The sequence below is a fragment of the Neofelis nebulosa genome, chromosome 7, assembly GCF_028018385.1.
Source record: "Neofelis nebulosa isolate mNeoNeb1 chromosome 7, mNeoNeb1.pri, whole genome shotgun sequence".
Classification (NCBI taxonomy): Eukaryota; Metazoa; Chordata; class Mammalia; order Carnivora; family Felidae; genus Neofelis; species Neofelis nebulosa.
In genome coordinates this window covers 34025308-34044184 of record NC_080788.1, presented here as the reverse complement: position 1 = coordinate 34044184, position 18877 = coordinate 34025308, and the positions used below count along the sequence as shown (strand labels likewise).

The 18877-nt window shown below is 38.3% G+C and overlaps 1 protein-coding gene and 1 non-coding gene across 2 annotated transcripts in view; one reads left to right on the top strand and one right to left on the bottom strand.

Annotated features, from left to right (window-relative positions):
* The window catches only part of ARIH1 (ariadne RBR E3 ubiquitin protein ligase 1), a 123072-nt gene that overhangs the window by 32350 nt on the left and 71845 nt on the right, over positions 1–18877 (top strand). The window lies entirely within an intron of this gene.
* Positions 3534–3637, bottom strand: LOC131518354 (U6 spliceosomal RNA). The gene has a single exon (XR_009265043.1). It is a non-coding gene; the product is annotated as a U6 spliceosomal RNA (small nuclear RNA).

Genomic DNA, 18877 nt, shown 5'->3' with positions numbered 1-18877 from the left:
GTAAGAAGCTGCTGAGGCCAAGGTCAAAGAGGTTTTTGCCTGCTTTCTCCTCTAGGATTTTGATGGCTTCCTTTCTTACTTTGTTTTTGTTTTTTTAATTTTTTTAAATGTTTATTTATTTTTGAGAGAGAGAGAAAGAGAGCACAAGCAAGGAAGGGCAGAGAAAGAGAGGGAGACACAGAATCCCAAGCAGGCTCCAGGCTCTGAGCTATCAGCACAGAGCCTGATGCGGGGCTCCAACTCATGAACCATGAGATCATGACCTGAGCCAAAGTCGAATGCCCAGCCGACTTTGCCACCCAGGTGCCCCGTCCTTTCTTACATTTAGGTCTCTCATCCATTTTGAGTTTTTGTGTATGGTGTAAGAAAGTGGTCCAGGTTCATTTTTCTGCATGTTGCTCTCCAGTTTTCCCAGCACCGTTTGCTGAAGAGACTGTCTTTATTCCACTGGATATTCTTTCCTGCTTTGTCAGAGATTAATTGGCTACATGTTTGTGGGTCTATTTCTGGGTTCTATTGAGTGTCTGTTTTTGTGCCGGTACCATACTGTGTTGATCATTACAGCTTTGTAATACGTCTTGAAGTCTGGGATTGTGATGCCTTCAGCTTCGGTTTTCTTTTTCAAGATTGCTTTGGCTATTCGGGGTCTTTTCTGGTTCCATACAAATTTTAGGATTGTTTGCTCTAGCTCTGTGAAGAATGCTGGTGTTATTTTGATAGGGATTGCTTTTCCCCTTTTAAGATGCATGTTGGTTATTAATGTTTTCTTTGAAAGGGATTGTTAGTAAGGGTGTGAAGATGGGAACTGTTTAACTGGATCTAGATCATTGCTAAGATTTGATTTTTTTTTGTTGTTTTTTTTTTAGTAGCGTTTTGGGCTCTGACTTCGGCTCAGGTCATGATCTTGCAGTTCACGAGTTCAAGCCCTGCATTGGGCTCTGTGCTGACAGCTCAGAGCCTGGAGCCTGCTTCGAATTCTTTGTCTACCTCTCTCTCTGCCCCTTCCCTGCTCACACTCTCTCTCACTCGCTCTCAAAAAAATAAAAAGAAAAAAAGAAAAACATTAAAAAAAATTTAAATAGTGTTCTTATGTCAATAAACACGAATCCAAAGTTGAAATGTATTTTATTTTAGAAGAAAAATAATGTTATATTGGTGCTCTTTCCTGCTTCCTGCTCCAGTTTATTCTGTAAGTTGCTATTTTTTCCTTCAGTATTACTGTGGATTTAAAAATTGTACAGTATTTTCTAATAGGGACATATCAGTTTATCTTTTTTCTTATTGTTGGGCATTTTGTTCACTCGTATTGTGTGTCTTCTTCCTATCATTCCCTTCCTTTTACTTTCTTGACCTAACCTAACCTAACCTCCAAAGTGGGTTTGTTGGACTTTGGGTATAGACATTCATAGTTTTTATAAATAAGATGGAATGTTTTCAAAGGTTATTGAGTTTATCTTTTAGCCAGTAGTGTGTGAACTGTCATTTTCTTTGCTCTTTTGCTGACACAGTATATTAAGAATCTTTAAATTTTTCATTAGTCTGATAAAACATTATTGGTTTTAATTTAACATTTCTCTGAACTGTCTTTTAATTTAATGTTTATTTATTTTGAGAGAGAGTGCAAGTGAGGGATGGGCAGAGAGAGAATCCCAAGCAGGCTTCATGCTGTCAGTGCAGACAGAGCCTGATGCAGGGCTCAATCCCCCGACCCTGGGATAATGACCTAAGCCAAAACCAAGAGTTGGACGCTTAACTGACTGAGCCACCCAAGCGCCCCATCAAGTGTCACTTCAAGAAAAAAAAAATCAAGCTATGAGCAAATTAAGACTTGACTATGATCACAAAACAAAATGACTTTTTTTAAATCGCAAGTTGTAGAAAAGAGCCAAGGTAACAATCGTATATTAAGAACTCGTGATGAGGGGTGCCTGGGTGGCTCAGTTGGGTCCCACTCTTGGTTTCCATTCAGACCATGATCCCAGGGTCATGAGATTGAGCCTTGCGCTGTCAGTGCAGAGCCTGCTTGGGATTTTCTCTCTCTCTCTCTCTCTCTCTCTCTCTCTCTGCCCCTCCCCCCTGCTCTTGCTCTCTCTCAAAATTAAAAAAAAATGACACTATTGAACAGTGTTTGTTTTTATGACAGCCCAAATAGTGTATTACGATTATTATGCTTTTTTTTTTTTTTTTTAAACAGGCTTAATGCCAAATACTCTGGACCTTCCCGAGAACAATGCTTCTGATATCAAGGTCATTTGGATTGTATTTACACTTCTGGAGCCCTCCATCCTGCTGTTGTAATCACTAACTCTTCCCACTAACTCTTGAATTGGACCCTTTTTCTTAGACTTGTGTCTTTTCTTGATTTAATCTAATTTTGCTGGGCTACATCCTTAATTTAACTCCCATGTAACTTTATGATGTTACTCATTGTGGCCCTGATAGTATCTTTAATTTGTCTTCAAATTTGGTTGCTAGATGGGCTAGCTGGAAAAGTCTGGATTGAATGTTGATGAAAGATAACTGCCTTCTGCACTTAATGTTGCTAATAAGTCCAATACCAGTCTGGTTCTTGTTTCTTGATGACTTTTTTTTTTCTTTTTTCTTTTTTTTTTTTTTTTTAAAGTTTCAGCCTTTTCTCTTTATTCTTGGTTGTTTCAAGTCTCTTCATTGTGTTGGGCCTTAGTGGACCCTTTTAACTGGAAGATTTGTGTCCTTTATTTATTTTAATGTTTATTTACTTTTTTTGAGAGAGAATGCATGCACATGGGTGGGAGGAGGGGCAGAGAGAGGCAGAGAGAGAATCCCAAATGGGCTAGTTGCCCGAATTCACCAACATGAGATCATGACCTGAGCCGAAATCAAGAGCTGGACACTTAACTGACCAAGCCACTCAGGCACCCTCAGATTTGTGTCCTTTTAAAGCTTTGAGAAATGAACTTATAATACTGCTTTGGTAATTTTCTTCCCTCTCCTCTCTTTCTGGAATTCCTGTTAGGTGATTGTTACAAACAATGGATAGTGGCTTAAATAAAAATGATGATAAAACTACACAAGAAAGACTGGAGGGAAGGTGCATGTAAGAGTGCAAAATCATCATCAATGAACATTGTGATAGATGATATCTAAAATAGAAAGATAGTAACTATCTGAGAAAGCATATTATTTGGGATAAAAGTACTAGAAGGAACAGTGAAAAGAATTTAAAATACTTGCTTCAAAGCATTGGAAATCAGTATTGACTGAGATGTGGCAGAGAGGATTGTTAAACTTTGAGGTTATAATTAACTTTTAAAACTATGCACATACACTAAATTTAAAAAATGCTTAAACAGTGATTCAGTTCAACCCCATTATTAAAGATCCACATTTAGTGATACTGTCATTATTTAATTACTTATTTGGCTTTTTTGTTTTTATTGTGCACTATGTTAATATACTGGGTAAACTTCTAGCAGGAGTAGGTGAGCATAACCAAGTTATTTTTAATCAATCAGGAAAATTCTTCCTTAATTGATCTTCCAACTCTTTGACACAAAAATGTGGAACACTGCCTGAATTTGCATGGCATCCTTGCACAGGGGCCGTGCTAATTTCTGTATTGTTTTAGTTTTAACATATGTGCTGCCACAGTGAGCACTGATCTTCATTCTCTAAAATCCTTTCAGCGAGTATATGTAGAAGTGTTCTTAGGCTAGGTATTCATTATAAGCTTCACGAAAAGAGGATGATTCCGGTTGTATATGCCATGTGTTCCTTTTGTCATGATTGTTAATCATTGAGCCTGTGTTTTTTGAGAATAATTGGCAAGAAAATGTACTGCAGATGTACATGGCCTGTTATAGCTTGGTTATAAAACTTTCTTTAAATGATACAGGAGTATGTATGTGTCTATTTCAAGATCATTTGAATTTATGGCTACTTCTTGAGCTTTAAAGAAATTTACAGTGGCTTTTTTAAAGTAAGATCTTTCTGAGATAAAAATTAAAACCCCCATACTTTTTAAATAAGCACTATGGTTTTCAGAGAATCTCACTTGTGTTTATATTGTACAAATTTTTGTATGCCATCTATACATACATGGAGTGTCATTAAGAAATTGTGAATTGTGGGGCGCCTGGGTGGCTCAGTCGGTTAAGCGTCCGACTTCAGCTCAGGTCACGATCTCGCGGTCTGCGGGTTCGAGCCCCGCGTCAGGCTCTGGGCTGATGGCTCAGAGCCTGGAACCTGTTTCCGATTCTGTGTCTCCCTCTCTCTCTGCCCCTCTCCCGTTCATGCTGTGTCTCTCTCTGTCTCAAAAATAAATAAACATTAAAAAAAAAAAATTAAAAAAAAAAAAGAAATTGTGAATTGTTAGTCAGAATCCTACCACTTATCAATAGGTATTTTGAGTTGCTATGATAAGAAAGGAGGAAGTACTAGTTCAAATTATGTACTGTTAAAATTTGTTCTTAAGAAATAGTTGGGAATGTGTATCTTTTTTTTTTTTTTTGAAGTGCCTCCAAAGGAAGAGAAAACTATATACAACACTTCTTAACAATATTCAGTTCACTTAACAGAACGAATTCAATTTTGTATGTCATCTTCAGGTAGTTTGGAGATGCCTAGTGGTTGTGTTAAGTGCGGTACATTGAAGTCACTCAAAACGTTTTGGTTGTGTGTTTGTGGAACATTTTCATTGGTGCCACAGTAGCTATGTATAGAATGCTAATACTTTGGGCTTGACAATTGGAACCCAGAGGTGAACTTGTGAATAGATAACTCAGAGGATTCTTAAATAATTCTCTAACAATTCTGAATTACTGCAAAAATAGTCAAGTAACATAAAGTGGACTATATAGAATTTTCATTTGTGGTTTAAATTAGCTGTTATGCCAGGGTAGTTTGGAATTGGGAGTTACCTGGTTCTTGGACTTTCCTTTAAATTCTTACCCTTTTATCTGTAGGAATTTTTCTTCCTCTCAAAGAGTATGGGCATTTTTTCCCCTTCAGTTAGGAGACTGAGACCCAAGAAAATCTTGCCTTGAATGGGGCTTCATGTAATGGTAAACGTTTAAAACTAGGGTTATATTTGTTGGAAGTGACTTGGCTGTTCATCAACTAGATGCTAAAAGCATATAGTGCTATGTAAAGCCTTCAGTTTGTTTTTCTGATGTAAAATACAAGTTTTACCTAACATTGTTTATACTGTTTACATAAGATATATCCCTTCCATCACATGCCCCACTTGCATTTGCGGTTGAATACAGAATAAATCAAATGATACACACAGTGATAGTATCCTTTTTTCTATTAATAGAAACATTTCTTTTACTAAATTTTGATTAAACTCTTGACATTCTCTAGAGGTGAAGTCTTGGCTCTCCAAATTTAAGATGACATAGAAGGAAGTAATTGCCTTCATAATATGCATGTACAAGGGCAGGTGAAGAACAGCAAAGCCAAATTTGAGATGTTATTGTTGGTAGTTGGCTAAATGTATTCATTAGCAAGTTTGGGTACAACAGGATTACATGTGGAGTTCAAATGCATACCTCAGCACAATTTCAAGTTAAGTGTCATGGATCTACAGAATTCTATGTAGTTGGTCAAAACTTGTCAGTGTTAAATTTTTATTTTAATTAATGTCCAAGGGTAGTGAGTGAAATTGTGAACTTTTTGCTGAAGTAATCTCCAAGCAGCGTCTTCAATGGGAAAGTCTCCTAACAACATGACCTTCAACATTTTACTTTTGTCTTTTACCTTCCTTCTTGGAGGGTAGCTTAAAAGTAAGTATTCGAAACTGGAAACTTTGAGGATTAGTGTTGTTTAGTTGTACGTTTGTTTTATTTATTTAAAAAAAAAATTTTTTTTTTTAACGTTTATTTATTTTTGGGACAGAGAGAGACAGAGCATGAACAGGGGAGGGGCAGAGAGAGAGGGAGACACAGAATCGAAAACAGGCTCCAGGCTCTGAGCCATCAGCCCAGAGCCCGACGCGGGGCTCGAACTCACAGACTGGGAGATCGTGACCTGAGCTGAAGTCGGACGCTTAACCGACTGAGCCACCCAGGCACCCCAGTTGTACATTTGTTTTAAATGCATACAGCTTTTAAGCCATTTGGGAATTCTGTGATGGTCTTCCTCAATTCTGTGAAGTACCTTTTTGGCTCTGTTGGGCTAGAAAGCCAAAAACTATTTCTTTTTTCTGCTGTTCCTCTTTCCTTTTTTTTTTTTTTTTCCTGCAGTTGTAAGGATATGAGATTTTTTTTGCAGTAGCAGAAATGTAGCATTGCATTGGCCATTCTTCTGCATTATCCAGAGGCATTTGTGGCAAAGGCAGCAGATAGACTCTGTTTTGCTTTGTACATCACCTGGCTTCTTGGGTATCTAGAGTCATTCGTGGCAGTGGTAATGATGACTTCCTGACTCTATCTTTCTAATCCTTGGATCATCTCCCATTCTTGAATTTAGTGGTTCCATTGGTGGCTTTTGCAGGAAGAGCTCCTTGTGACTCAGTTGTATAGTATTCTGGTGTCGTTCTTGTACTGCCCACTCCTCCAGTCCATCTACAAATCAAGCACTCAATTCCTTTTATTAATTCCCCCTTTGCTCAGAATATCTATTTAGTGGTTTTTATACCCTTCATCAAATCCTGAATAATCAAAATCCAGAGCATCTTTTGGTGACAGATACTACTCTTCCATTTTGTATATGGTGCTGTGTGAACTTTGGATACATAAATAATTTATTCTGTTGAATGTCATTTATTAAGCATTAATTATATTGCAGCTTTTTAGTGATTCTTAGTATAAAGCTCTCAACATACTTCTATATCTTTTAAGAGAAGAAAAATTATACCTGAATTGCATATAATAATTTCTTTTTTTTTTTAATTTTTTTTTTCAACGTTTTTTATTTATTTTTGGGACAGAGAGAGACAGAGCATGAACGGGGGAGGGTCAGAGAGAGAGGGAGACACAGAATCGGAAACAGGCTCCAGGCTCCGAGCCATCAGCCCAGAGCCTGACGCGGGGCTCGAACTCACAGACCGCGAGATCGTGACCTGGCTGAAGTCAGACGCCTAACCGACTGCGCCACCCAGGCGCCCCAATAATTTCTTTTTTTCAAAATGTTTATTCATTTTTGAGAGCAAGCATGAGTGGGGGAGGGGCAGACAGGGGGACAGGGGATCTTAAGGAGACCCTGCTGACAGCAGTGGGCCTGATGCGGGACTCGAACTCACGAACCATGAAGTCATGACCTGAGCTGAAGTCAGATGTTCAACCTTTACATGATAATTTCTTAAAAAGAAATCAAGTATTTAATTAAAATTAAGGAGAAATGGAAATGAAACCTTTTTTTTTTTTAATTTTTTTTTTCAACGTTTTTTATTTATTTTTGGGACAGAGAGAGACAGAGCATGAACGGGGGAGGGTCAGAGAGAGAGGGAGACACAGAATCGGAAACAGGCTCCAGGCTCCGAGCCATCAGCCCAGAGCCTGACGCGGGGCTCGAACTCACGGACCGCGAGATCGTGACCTGGCTGAAGTCGGACGCTTAACCGACTGCGCCACCCAGGCGCCCCTGGAAATGAAACCTTTTAAGATAGTATAACGAACTCTCAGAACTTCCTGTAGCTTGTATCAGTGCTTGTCAAACTTCACTATGCATATATATCACTTCAGGAACCTGTGAGAGGAACCTTTGAGAGTCTGGTTGAAATGATTCAGTAGATGTGGATTGAGACTTAGGATTCTGAATTTCTAACAGATTCTCAGGTGATTGGTTTTGTGAACTACAGTTTGAGAAGCAAGACTTATACTGTTTATAGTTGATTGTTACAAAAGTAATACAGTACAGAAAAAAACACATTTTCACCTCATTCCCAAATAAGCGCCTCCCTCAAGGGTGGTAACTCTCCAGAGGTGCTTTATTTATTTTTTTCTTTTTCAGAGCAACTTTAATATAAATCCTTTTAAACATTTTATTACGTATTGAATATATCATAGAACTTTACCTTTTTTTAAACTCAAAAATATTACACATTGCTCAGTAACTTGCTTTTTTTTTTCACTTAGTGATGTGTCATGGATATGCTTCCATGTGCATGCGTACAGACCTATTTTCTTTTTGTTTATTAATTGCTGCATAATGTTCTAAGTATGGATATGGCATAATTTATAGGCATTCCGCCCCCCCTTGGAAGAAGGTAGGTTATCTTTGCCTTATTGCTTTTCCAAATAATGTGCATGTAAAATTTCTTCTCCTTCCCCTTCTACACTTACATATTTCTGCAGAGTAGGTTCCTGGAAGTGGAATCTCTAGATCCTATCTTAGGTCATTTGCATTTAAAAATTGGTTTCTTTAATCTTTATTTATTTTTGAGAGACAGAGTAACAGAGCACAAGCAGGGGAGAACAGAGAGAGAGGGAGACACAGAATCCGAAGCAGGCTCCAGGCTCCCAGCTGTCAGCACAGAGCCTGATGTGGGGCTCAAACTCACGGACCGTGAGATCATGACCTGAGCTGAAGTCAGATGCCCAACTGACTGAGCCACCCAGGTGCTCTGTGGTCATGTGTGTTTTAAATTTTGTTGAGTTCTGCCGAACTATTCTCACAAAAATTTTTTTTTTTTTTTTTTTTTTTTTTTTTTTTTTTTTTTTTTTTTTTTTAAAATTTTTTTTTCAACGTTTTTTATTCATTTTTTGGGACAGAGAGAGACAGAGCATGAACGGGGGAGGGGCAGAGAGAGAGGGAGACACAGAATCGGAAACAGGCTCCAGGCTCCGAGCCATCAGCCCAGAGCCTGACGCGGGGCTCGAACTCACGGACCGCGAGATCGTGACCTGGCTGAAGTCGGACGCTTAACCGACTGCGCCACCCAGGCGCCCCTATTCTCACAAAAATTTTACCAAAGTTGCCATTTCGCTAACATGGGACATTTCCCCTCCTCTGTCCCTGCATATTATAAATTTTTAAGATTTTCGCCGTTGTGGTAAATTAAAAACACTGTATTAAAGGGGCGCCTGGGTGGCTCAGTCGGTTAAGCGGCCGACTTCGGCTCAGGTCATGATCTCGCAGTCCATGAGTTCGAGCCCCGCGTCGGGCTCTGTGCTAACAGCTCAGAGCCTGGAGCCTGTTTCAGATTCTGTGTCTCCCTCTCTCTTACGCTCCCCTGTTCATGCTCTGTCTCTCCCTGTCTTAAAAATAAATAAAACATTAAAAAAAAAAACCACTGTATTAAGGAGGTTGAATATTTTCTTGTTTTTCAGCTAATTGTATTCTTAGAATTCATAAACCATCCATTTGTGTTGGATTGTCTTTTTATGGACTTGTGTGTTTGCTTATTTACTGTTTACTTTAGGTGTTGCAAATATTTCTATGTAGAACTTTTTATATTTTATGGCTTTTGGGTTCCTAATATTAAGTAAGGCATTACGAAGCAATAGTCTATAAAATTTGGATCAGCAGCAGCTCTCTTAAGGAGCATGTAGATTAAGCTACATGGAAACATACTATAAAAACAAGGCCTTTTTAAAAGAAGTTTTTATTTAAATTTCAGTTAACATACAATGTTAACATACAGTTTCAGGTGTACAAGATAGTGATTCAGCACTTTCATACAACACCTGGTGCTCATCACAAGTGCACTCCTTCATCTCTAACACCTATTTACCCATCTCCCTCCCACCTTCCCTTTGGCACCCATTAGTTCCCTCTAGTTAAGAGTTTGTTTTTGGTTTGCCTGTCTTTTTTTTCCCCTTTGCTCATTTGTTTTGTTTCTTAAATTCCACATATGAGTGAAATCATATGATATTTGTCTTTCTCTGATGGACTTAATTTCACTTAGGATGGTACTCTCTAGATCCATCCATGTTGTTGGAGACAGCAAGATTTCATTCTTTTTTATGAGCCCATTCTTTTGTAGGAAAATTGTCAAACTGAGTTTTGAGATGGAGTGTATAACCTGTTTAATTTCATTTCAGATCAGATTATGAGATAGATGAAAAGCTATACTTTGAGGCCTTTCTGTGTATGTTAATTGGGCTGAAAAAGTGTCTTCTTGCTGCTTCATCCTAGACTATTATATTATAAAACCCATTCATTTAATATTGAGCTTTCCCTTTTAAAAAAAATTTTTTTTGATTACATTTATTTATTTTTGAGACAGAGATGGAGCACAAGTGGGGGAGGGGCAGAGAGGGAAGGAGACAAAGGATCCAAAGCAGGCTCCAGGCTCTGAGCTGTCAGCACAGAGCCCAATGTGGGGCTTGAACTCACAAACTGCAAGATCATGACCTGAGCCGAAGTCAAACGTCTAATGTCAAAAAATAGTTGCCTCCCCACAGTACTAATCATTGGAATGTTACTCAGTAACTTGATTGAGTCTACTAGGAGATCTGTCACATTCTTTTAAATGTAGGCTCTGCATTCATGTGTACAACTAGAATTGTGGTTCTTCATCTTGGCTGTGTAATGGAATTGCCAATGAGCTTTCAAAAAATGGTAATGCACGGGTTCTTTCCTTAACACTCGTCTGATGATGTATTTGTTGTGGGGTGTGGCCCAATACGGGTATTTGAAAGTTCTTCAGATGATTCTAAAATGCTACCCACATTGAGAACCACTTGATCAAGGAATGGAGGATGATAGTGCATTGATATTAAGGCCTCAGCTGGGACAGTTGGCATGTTCAGATTTACTTTTCAGGGCAAAAGCCGGGGGTGCCTGGGTGGCTCAGTCCCGTAAGCGTCCCACTCTTGATTTTGGCTCAGGTCATGATCTCACAGATCTGTGAGATTGAGCTCCGAGTCAGGCTCTGCACTGATGGCACGGAGCCTACTTGAAATTCTTTCTTTCCCTCTCTCTGTCTGCCCCTCCCCTGATTTTGCATGCTCTCTCTCTCTCAAAAAATAAATAAAGTTTAAAAAAGTGCAAAAGCAGAACTTTGTAGATACTTTCAAAGCAAACACTTGCTATCACCTTAGAATGTAATTTTCTTCAAATTACTACAGTATTACACTTCTGTGTTCATATTAGAGTTCTAAATGTATACTCTTTCAGAGCTCTCACAGTTGGAAACTATTTAGAGCAGTAGTTCCTAATTCTGTCTGCATATTACTATCATCTGGGGAATTTTAGGTAAAAAAAATTTGAGTAAGAAATTCACATACCCATGTCCACTCCAGATAATTGAATCAGAATTACTCTGGTGAAGTTTAAGTATTGATATTTTTAGAGTTCCTAGGGAGATTTTAATACATAGCCCGAATGAGGGACCATTGTTTTAGAGTTTACAGCTAGAGAATATATGAGATTTCAGATTGTGTTAGGTCTTTTCTTTGCTTATATCTTTAAAAAAAAAAAAAAAAAAAAAAAAAGGAACGCCAGTAAGAATAGGATGAAGAGTTATTTCAACCAAGAGCTTGAATTGATGTTCTACACAACTAATCAGGAATTTTGGTAGCATGCATAGGTGATTTCTCTCCTTTTATTAGTCCCCAGCCTAAAGCATTTAAATCAGAGTTTTTTAAGGGTGGTACTATAAGCATACATTTTTATAAATTTTTCCTAATATTCAGATCCTATTAATCTGTTTCATCTTGGGTCAAGTCACTTAACCTCTCTAACCTTATCTGTAAAATGTGAATAATGCCTACCTTATATAAAGTATCGATGTGATGACTAAATCAAATAATAATGTATATAAAGTGCCTGGCACTGAATAATTTCATGTTTGTGTTCTATTCAGCATTGTTCTTTTGACACTTGTACTTTCTTTTTTTTATTAACTTGTTTTATTTTTTATTTTTTTAAATTTACATCCAAATTAGCATATAGTGCGACAATGATTTCAGGAGTAGATCCCTTAGTGCCCCTTACCCATTTAGCCCATCCCCCCTCCCACAACCCCTCCAGTAACCCTCAGTTTGTTCTCCATATTTATGAGTCTCTTCTGTTTTGTCCCCCACCCCCCGCCGTTTTTATATTATTTTTGTTTCCCTTCCCTTATGTTCATCTGTTCTGTCTCTTAAAGTCCTCATATGAGTGAAGTCACATGATTTTTGTCTTTCTCTGACTAATTTCACTTAGCATAATACCCTCCAGTTCCATTTACATAGTTGCAAATGGCAAGATTTCATTCTTTCTGATTGCTGAGTAATACTCCATTGTGTGTGTGTGTGTGTGTGTGTGTGTGTGTGTGTGTGTATACATACATATATATACATCTTCTTTATCCATTCATCCATCGAGGGACATTTGGGCTCTTTCCATACTTTGGTTATTGTCGATAGTGCTGCTATAAACATGGGGGTGCATGTGTCCCTTCGAAACAGCACACCTGTATCCCTTGGATAAATACCTAGTAGTGCAATTGCTGGGTCGTAGGGTAGTTTTATTTTTAATTTTTTGAGGAACCTCCATACTGTTTTCCAGAGTGGCTGCCCATTTTCTTTTTAAATGTTTATTTTATTTTGAGGGAGAGTGGGGAAAAAGCAGAGGGAGAGAGAAAATCCCAAGCAGTCTCTGCACTGATAGTAGGGCTCGATCTCACGAACTGTTGAGATCATGACCTGAGCCAAAATCAAGAGTCAGATGCTTTAACTAACTGAGCCATTTAGGTGCCCCATTCTTCCCCCCTACCCCTGCCTCATTTTTTTACGTAGGCTTCACACCCAGTACAGAACGCAACACAGGCCTTGAATTAACAACCCACCCCTAAGATCCAAGATCTGAGCCAAGATTCAGAGTCAAACTTTTTACCTACCGAGCCACCCAGGTACCCCGACACGTATTGTACCTTAAACAGCCACAACTCCCATTATAGGTGCTCCAGTGTAGGTTAAAAACTTTTACACTTATGGGGCACCTGGGTGGCGCAGTCGGTTAAGCGTCCGACTTCAGCCAGGTCACGATCTCGCGGATCTCGCGGTCCGTGAGTTCGAGCCCCGCGTCAGGCTCTGGGCTGACGGCTCGGAGCCTGGAGCCTGTTTCCGATTCTGTGTCTCCCTCTCTCTCTGCCCCTCCCCCGTTCATGCTCTGTCTCTCTCTGTCCCAGAAATAAATAAAAAACGTTGAAAAAAAAATTAAAAAAAAAAACAAAAAACTTTTACACTTAATATTTAAAAATTATATTTTAATTTACATAAAATTTATACTTTTGGTGTACAGTTCCATGAATTTTGACCAGTGTCTTGAGTTGTGTATCCACTACTACAATCTACACACAGAACAGTTCCATAGTGGCCCTCTAAAAAATTCCTTCCTTCTACCCTGTTCGTTCAAACCCTCCCCCACCCTTAATTCCTGGCAACCAGGGATTTATATGCAGTCCTGTAGTTTTACTTTTTCCATGGTGTCATATAAGTGGAATCATACAATATGTAACCTCTCGAATATGGCTTCTTTCACCTAGAATTTGCATTTGAGATTCTTTCATGTTGTTATATATATAGCCATAGTTCTTTTTATTGCTGAGTAATATTCCATTGTGGACATACCAGTTTGTTGGATCCATTCCCCAATTGTGGAACATTTGGACTGCTTCCAGTTTTTGCCAGGTACTAATGAAGTGTTGTAAACCTCCTTATATAGGATTTTGGGTGAACCTAAGTTTCAGGGTAAATTCCTAATGAGATTTTGAGGTTGTAGTAAATATGTGTTTAACCTTATAAGAAATTGTTAAATATTTTCTTGTTGGCTGTATTATTATGCATTCCCATCAGCAGTGTATGAAAGTTCCAGTTGTACCACATCCTCTGCAGTACTTTGTATTGTCTGATAGGTTCCTTCTCTCCCCACACATATTCTAGTAGGCTTATGGTGGTGACATTGTGGCTTCAATTCCTGTGTTCCAAATAACTAATAATGTTCAGCATCTTTTCTTACTCTTTTTCGTGTCTCTGTGTAGATTTTCTTTGGTAAAGTGTTCAAATCTTTTACCTACTTTTAAAATTGGGTTTTTGTTTTATTAGGTTTCGGGAGATTTTTAAAATATATGTGTTCTAAATACAAGTTTTTTGTTAAATATGATTTGCATATATTTTCACCTAGCCTCTGGCCTGTCTTTCCATTTTATTAACAGTGTTCTTTCCATTTTAGTGAATTCCAGTTTATCAGTTTTTCTTTTTTTAATTTTTTTTATCGTTTATTTATTCTTTTTGAGAGAGAGGGAGACAGAATCAGATGCAGGCTCCAGGCTCTGAGCTGTCAGCACAGAGCCTGACGTGGGGTTTGAACCCACGAGCCGTAATCATGACCTGACCCAAAGTCGGATACTTAACAGGCCACCCATGCAGCCCCAGTTTGTCAGTTTTTCTTATGGATTGTGCTTTTGTTATCTAAGAACTATTTGCCCAAACCAAGACCACAAAGATTTTCGCCTAGAAGTTACATAGTCTTATGATTTACATTTGGGTCTGATCCATTATTAATTTTGTGTAAAGTCTTTAAGGTATAGGTTACAGTTGATTAAAAAGAAATAGATGTCTTAATGTTTATTTATTTTTGAGAGAGACAGAGCGTGAGTGAGGGAGGGGCAGAGAAAGAGAGGGAGACGCAGAAACCGAAGCAGGCTCCAGGCTTTGAGCTGTCAGCACAGAGCCTGAGTGAACTGTGAGATCATGACCTGAGCTGAAGTTGGAAGCTTAACTGACTGAGCCACCCAGGTGCCCCTATAGGATGTCTTAATCAGTGTAGGATTGGTTATTTTGAAAAGGTTCTCCCCCAATCCCCCGACCCTTTGAATTGTTTTAGCACCTTTGCAAAAGCTCATTTTGCCATATTTGTATGGATCTATTTCTGGCTTCTGTTCCTTTGATTATGTCTATCCTTTTGCCAGTACTGGAGCTTTATAGTATGTTTTGAGATCAGGTGGTATTCTTTCCTTCCCTCCCCTCCTCTCTTCTTAATAATAACACTTTATTTTCAGGTTTTTATTTAAATTCCAGTTAACACAGTGTAACATTTCCCTTGCACCTGAGGAACTTTAGCATTTCATTTAGAACAGGTCTCCTGACAGTGAGTTCTCAGTTTTCTTTTGTCTGAGAATATCTTTGTCTTCAATCCTGAACTTGACTTTCCCTGAATATAGAATTCTAGGCTGACAACTTTTGATATTACCCCACAGGACCCTGAGAGACAGTTCTTTTAAAAAATGCTTCACACTCAGCCTGAAGCGCCATACAAGGTTCAATCCCATGACCTTGGGACCAGAACCTGAGCTGAAATTAAGAGTCGGACACTCAGCCAACTGAGCCTCCCAGGTACCTGGAGACTCTTCTTTTTTTTTTTTTTTTTTTTTTTAATTAGTTTTTCTGTTGTTAAATTTCTATAACTCTTACTGATATATCAGTTTCAGTGATTTCTCTGTCATCTCCTTTCTGCTTTTGAGCCTATCCAGTAAACTTTTGTTTTTTAGTTCTAAACTTTCCATTTGGTTCTTTTTTTATAACTTAACATTTCTTTCCTAAGAATTTGGTTCATCATTTTAAGGTGTCCATTCTTACCTAATGGATCATGTTTTTAATAGCTGCTTTAAAAGTCTTTGGTATTTCTGGGGTGCCTGGGTGGCTCACTCGGTTGACCACCCAACTCTTAATTTCGGCTCCGATCATCATCTCAACGTCATGGGATCGAGCCCCACATTGGGCTTGGTACGGAACATGGAACCTGCTTGGGATTCTCTCTCTCCCCTTCTCTCTGTGCCCCTCCCCTGCTCTTGCTCTCTTTTTCTAAATAAATACATAAACATAAGAAAAAAATTTAAAGGCTTTGGTATTTCAAATATTTGGGTCATCTTGGGGTTAGCATCTATTAGTTGTCTTCTCCCTTGAGAATTGTCACATTTTTGTTGTTCTTGCTATGTCTGTTAACTTTTGGATTCTATCCTGGGTATTTTGAATATTTTGTTGTGAGATTCTGCATCCTGTTAAAATCCTTTAGGGAGGTGAGGATTTTTTATTTGTTCTAGTAAAGAGGTAAGTCCAATTGGGTTATGACTGCATATTCTTTCTCAGTTTATATGGGCAGTTTTTCCATTATCTGTTCAGTTTTCAAAGCCCTTGCTATGTTGAGTTTGTCCCTCCCTTTCCCACTTAGGTTGATCTAGGACTTGGGCAGTTGTATATACCATAATGCACCATAGCTCTATTCTAAAACCCTCTCCTGTAATTGCCATGTTCCACATATACATAGCTTGTAATTGAGCCCAGGACTTGGTTCATTTGCAGATTTAAGGATCACTTCTCCATCTTTCTCTTCTCAGTGATTTCCCCTACACTGTTGACTCCCAGAGGCCCTTCATTCCTCTAGCCTGAAGCTTGGAGTTCTCTAGATTTTAGTTTCTTACCTGTGCCTTGAGATGAAGTGGCAAGAGAAAAAAGAAAAGAATAGGGATTTCCACTCCCCCTCCCCCCTTTCAGGGCCCTCTTCCTTATTCTTCTGTTCAGAGCAGTAGGTTTCTCTTGTCATTCTGGAGCAGTGGAGTCTCATGGTTGCAGCAGGCCTCAGGGCAGGACCTAGAGAAACAAAAGAAGGAAAAAAAAAAAAAGTATTCTCCCTACCTTAGTGGTAGCCTTTTGCCATAACCCTCTAGCGAAAATGATGCAATCCTCTTAGTGTTAGATGCTCATGCCTGCTATACAGTTTCTCTATTTGGCCCACCCATGGGTCAAAGCCAGGAAGTAAAGGTTAAAAAACAAACAGGATATTCACCACCACCTTATTTGTTCTTCACTTCCCTCCCCAATCTGCTTGCTATTGTTTAATTTTAAGAGTATTTTGTCCAATTTTTAGTTGTAATCAGTCGGGGGGGAGAGAGAGATGCTATAGTGAGCTTATTATTCCATCTTGGCCAGGACCAGAAGTCAGACTGCTTTGTTTTTAAATAAATTAACATTACTGATGTATAACTATATGACTAAATATACCCATTTTTTAAAAAAACTTTTAAATGTTTATTTTTGAGACAGAGACAGAGCATGAGCAAGGGAGGAAGGGCAGAGAGGGAGTGAGACACAGAATCTGAAGCAGGCTCTGGGCTCTGCACTGTCAGCACAGATAGTCATAGACATATGACTAGTAAATGATATCTTTAATGTTCCTTTAGGTTCTATTACATGGAATAACTGAAAGAATATTAGATTCAGATTGTCTTAGGCTAGAAGTCACAACTATTCCACTTAACTGGATAATATTGGGTAATTTTTATAATCTCCAAAGATTCTAATCATAGTTTTTGCATATTTAAAATGGCAGATAAGTATATTTACCTTAGAGCTTTGAGAATTAAATGAGGTATATAAAGTACCTTCTACAGGGCCTCACATACAGTAGATTCACATTATATGTTATTCCCCCATTACCTTTCCTTATATGTAGTGCACATAAATGATCTGAGCCACCTACACTGAAATAGTGAACCAAAAATTATTAGTTAGTATTGTGAAATATTTCCTGTCCCATAGCATAGACCCTCGCAGAATACAGGTATTTTGGCATTATCACGCCACTGTGGTTTAGATGAATTTTTTTAGTCTGTCCTTTTGGGAAAAACTTTTGAGCATGTACCTTTAATATAATACACACATTATTAAACAAACACATACACACCTACACAAGGAATTTTTGAAGGATGAGCTAAAAAAATAGAAAAGTTGTCATGTTTTCTTCCCTAGGGAACTGCTGGTCTAATTTTCTGAGTCCCTTGGATCATGAGCACATTTGGTCCTGTCCTGCCCCAAACCTATTAAGTAGAACTATGGAGGTGGAACCTGGGGATCTGTGTTTTAACAGAACTTTCCATAGTAATTTTGGATGAATCAGTAATAGGTTTGGGAACCTCTGGATAGAAGTTTCTGATATTGAAACTCAAGCACAGAAAAGACACTATTGCAACATCAAGTCAGAGAGGGCATTTGTTCCCCTCTCCCTTTTTTCTGTTTGCAAGTCGAGACTCAACACCTCCTGAAACATTTTTCTCTAAGCATTCTGTCTAGTGGCAGAGAATACAGTATATTGGGTGCCACAAAATTACAGTCACACAGTTCTCATCGGCTCTTCTAGACTTCATTCTCCCAATTGATAGGATTACCACTTTTATTTTTCATATGTCTAAACCTAAATGAATAACTGTTTTAATTGTAGGCAAATCCTATTGTGGAAACCTGTTTCCAAACAAGAGTTGAGTTGGGTTTTTTTTGGAGGGGGGGGGGGAAGTTAATAAATTGTTGGATCACATTTCTGAGAGAGCTGGACACAACAATGTATATTCTGTACAAATAAACATAACATAGGATCAGTTAATAGGTTCCCCCCCCCCACTTAACTCTTGTAAAGTGGTGGAGTCTGTTAAATGCTGTGTTAAAGGAGGATTCTGGAGGAGTCTGGACCCAAGAAGCAAGGAGTACCTAAATGGATTAGCAAAATGTGCCTAGAGTGGGTGAATGAGAGAGTTACCATGTCTGCATCTTTGGCTTTTTTGGAGGGTATTGAATGTTATGTGAATTTCTCTGTGACAAATGGTATTGTTGAGAATAATTGGTACAGATTTCTTTCATGACAATATTTTTATACAAGATTACTTTTTAATTAAATTAGTGGCTAACTAAAACTCTGGTCTAACTATGGTGACACAAAATAATTTTATACAGAGATTCTTTTTGAAATGTTACTTGATGTAATAAAATTGTACTGTGACCTACAAACAAACAGATTGAGGTTTGAGTTACACCTCTGACATTGTAACTAGAGTTTTAAGTTAAAATTCTGTACCCAAATAGTAACCTGACTAGTTTCATGAGAAATGGAAATAAATGTTAATAAAAATAAATGACAGCATTAAACAGTAGGACAGTAAATTTTGGGTTTATTTCATGGTGTTAGCCTTTCTTTTCAG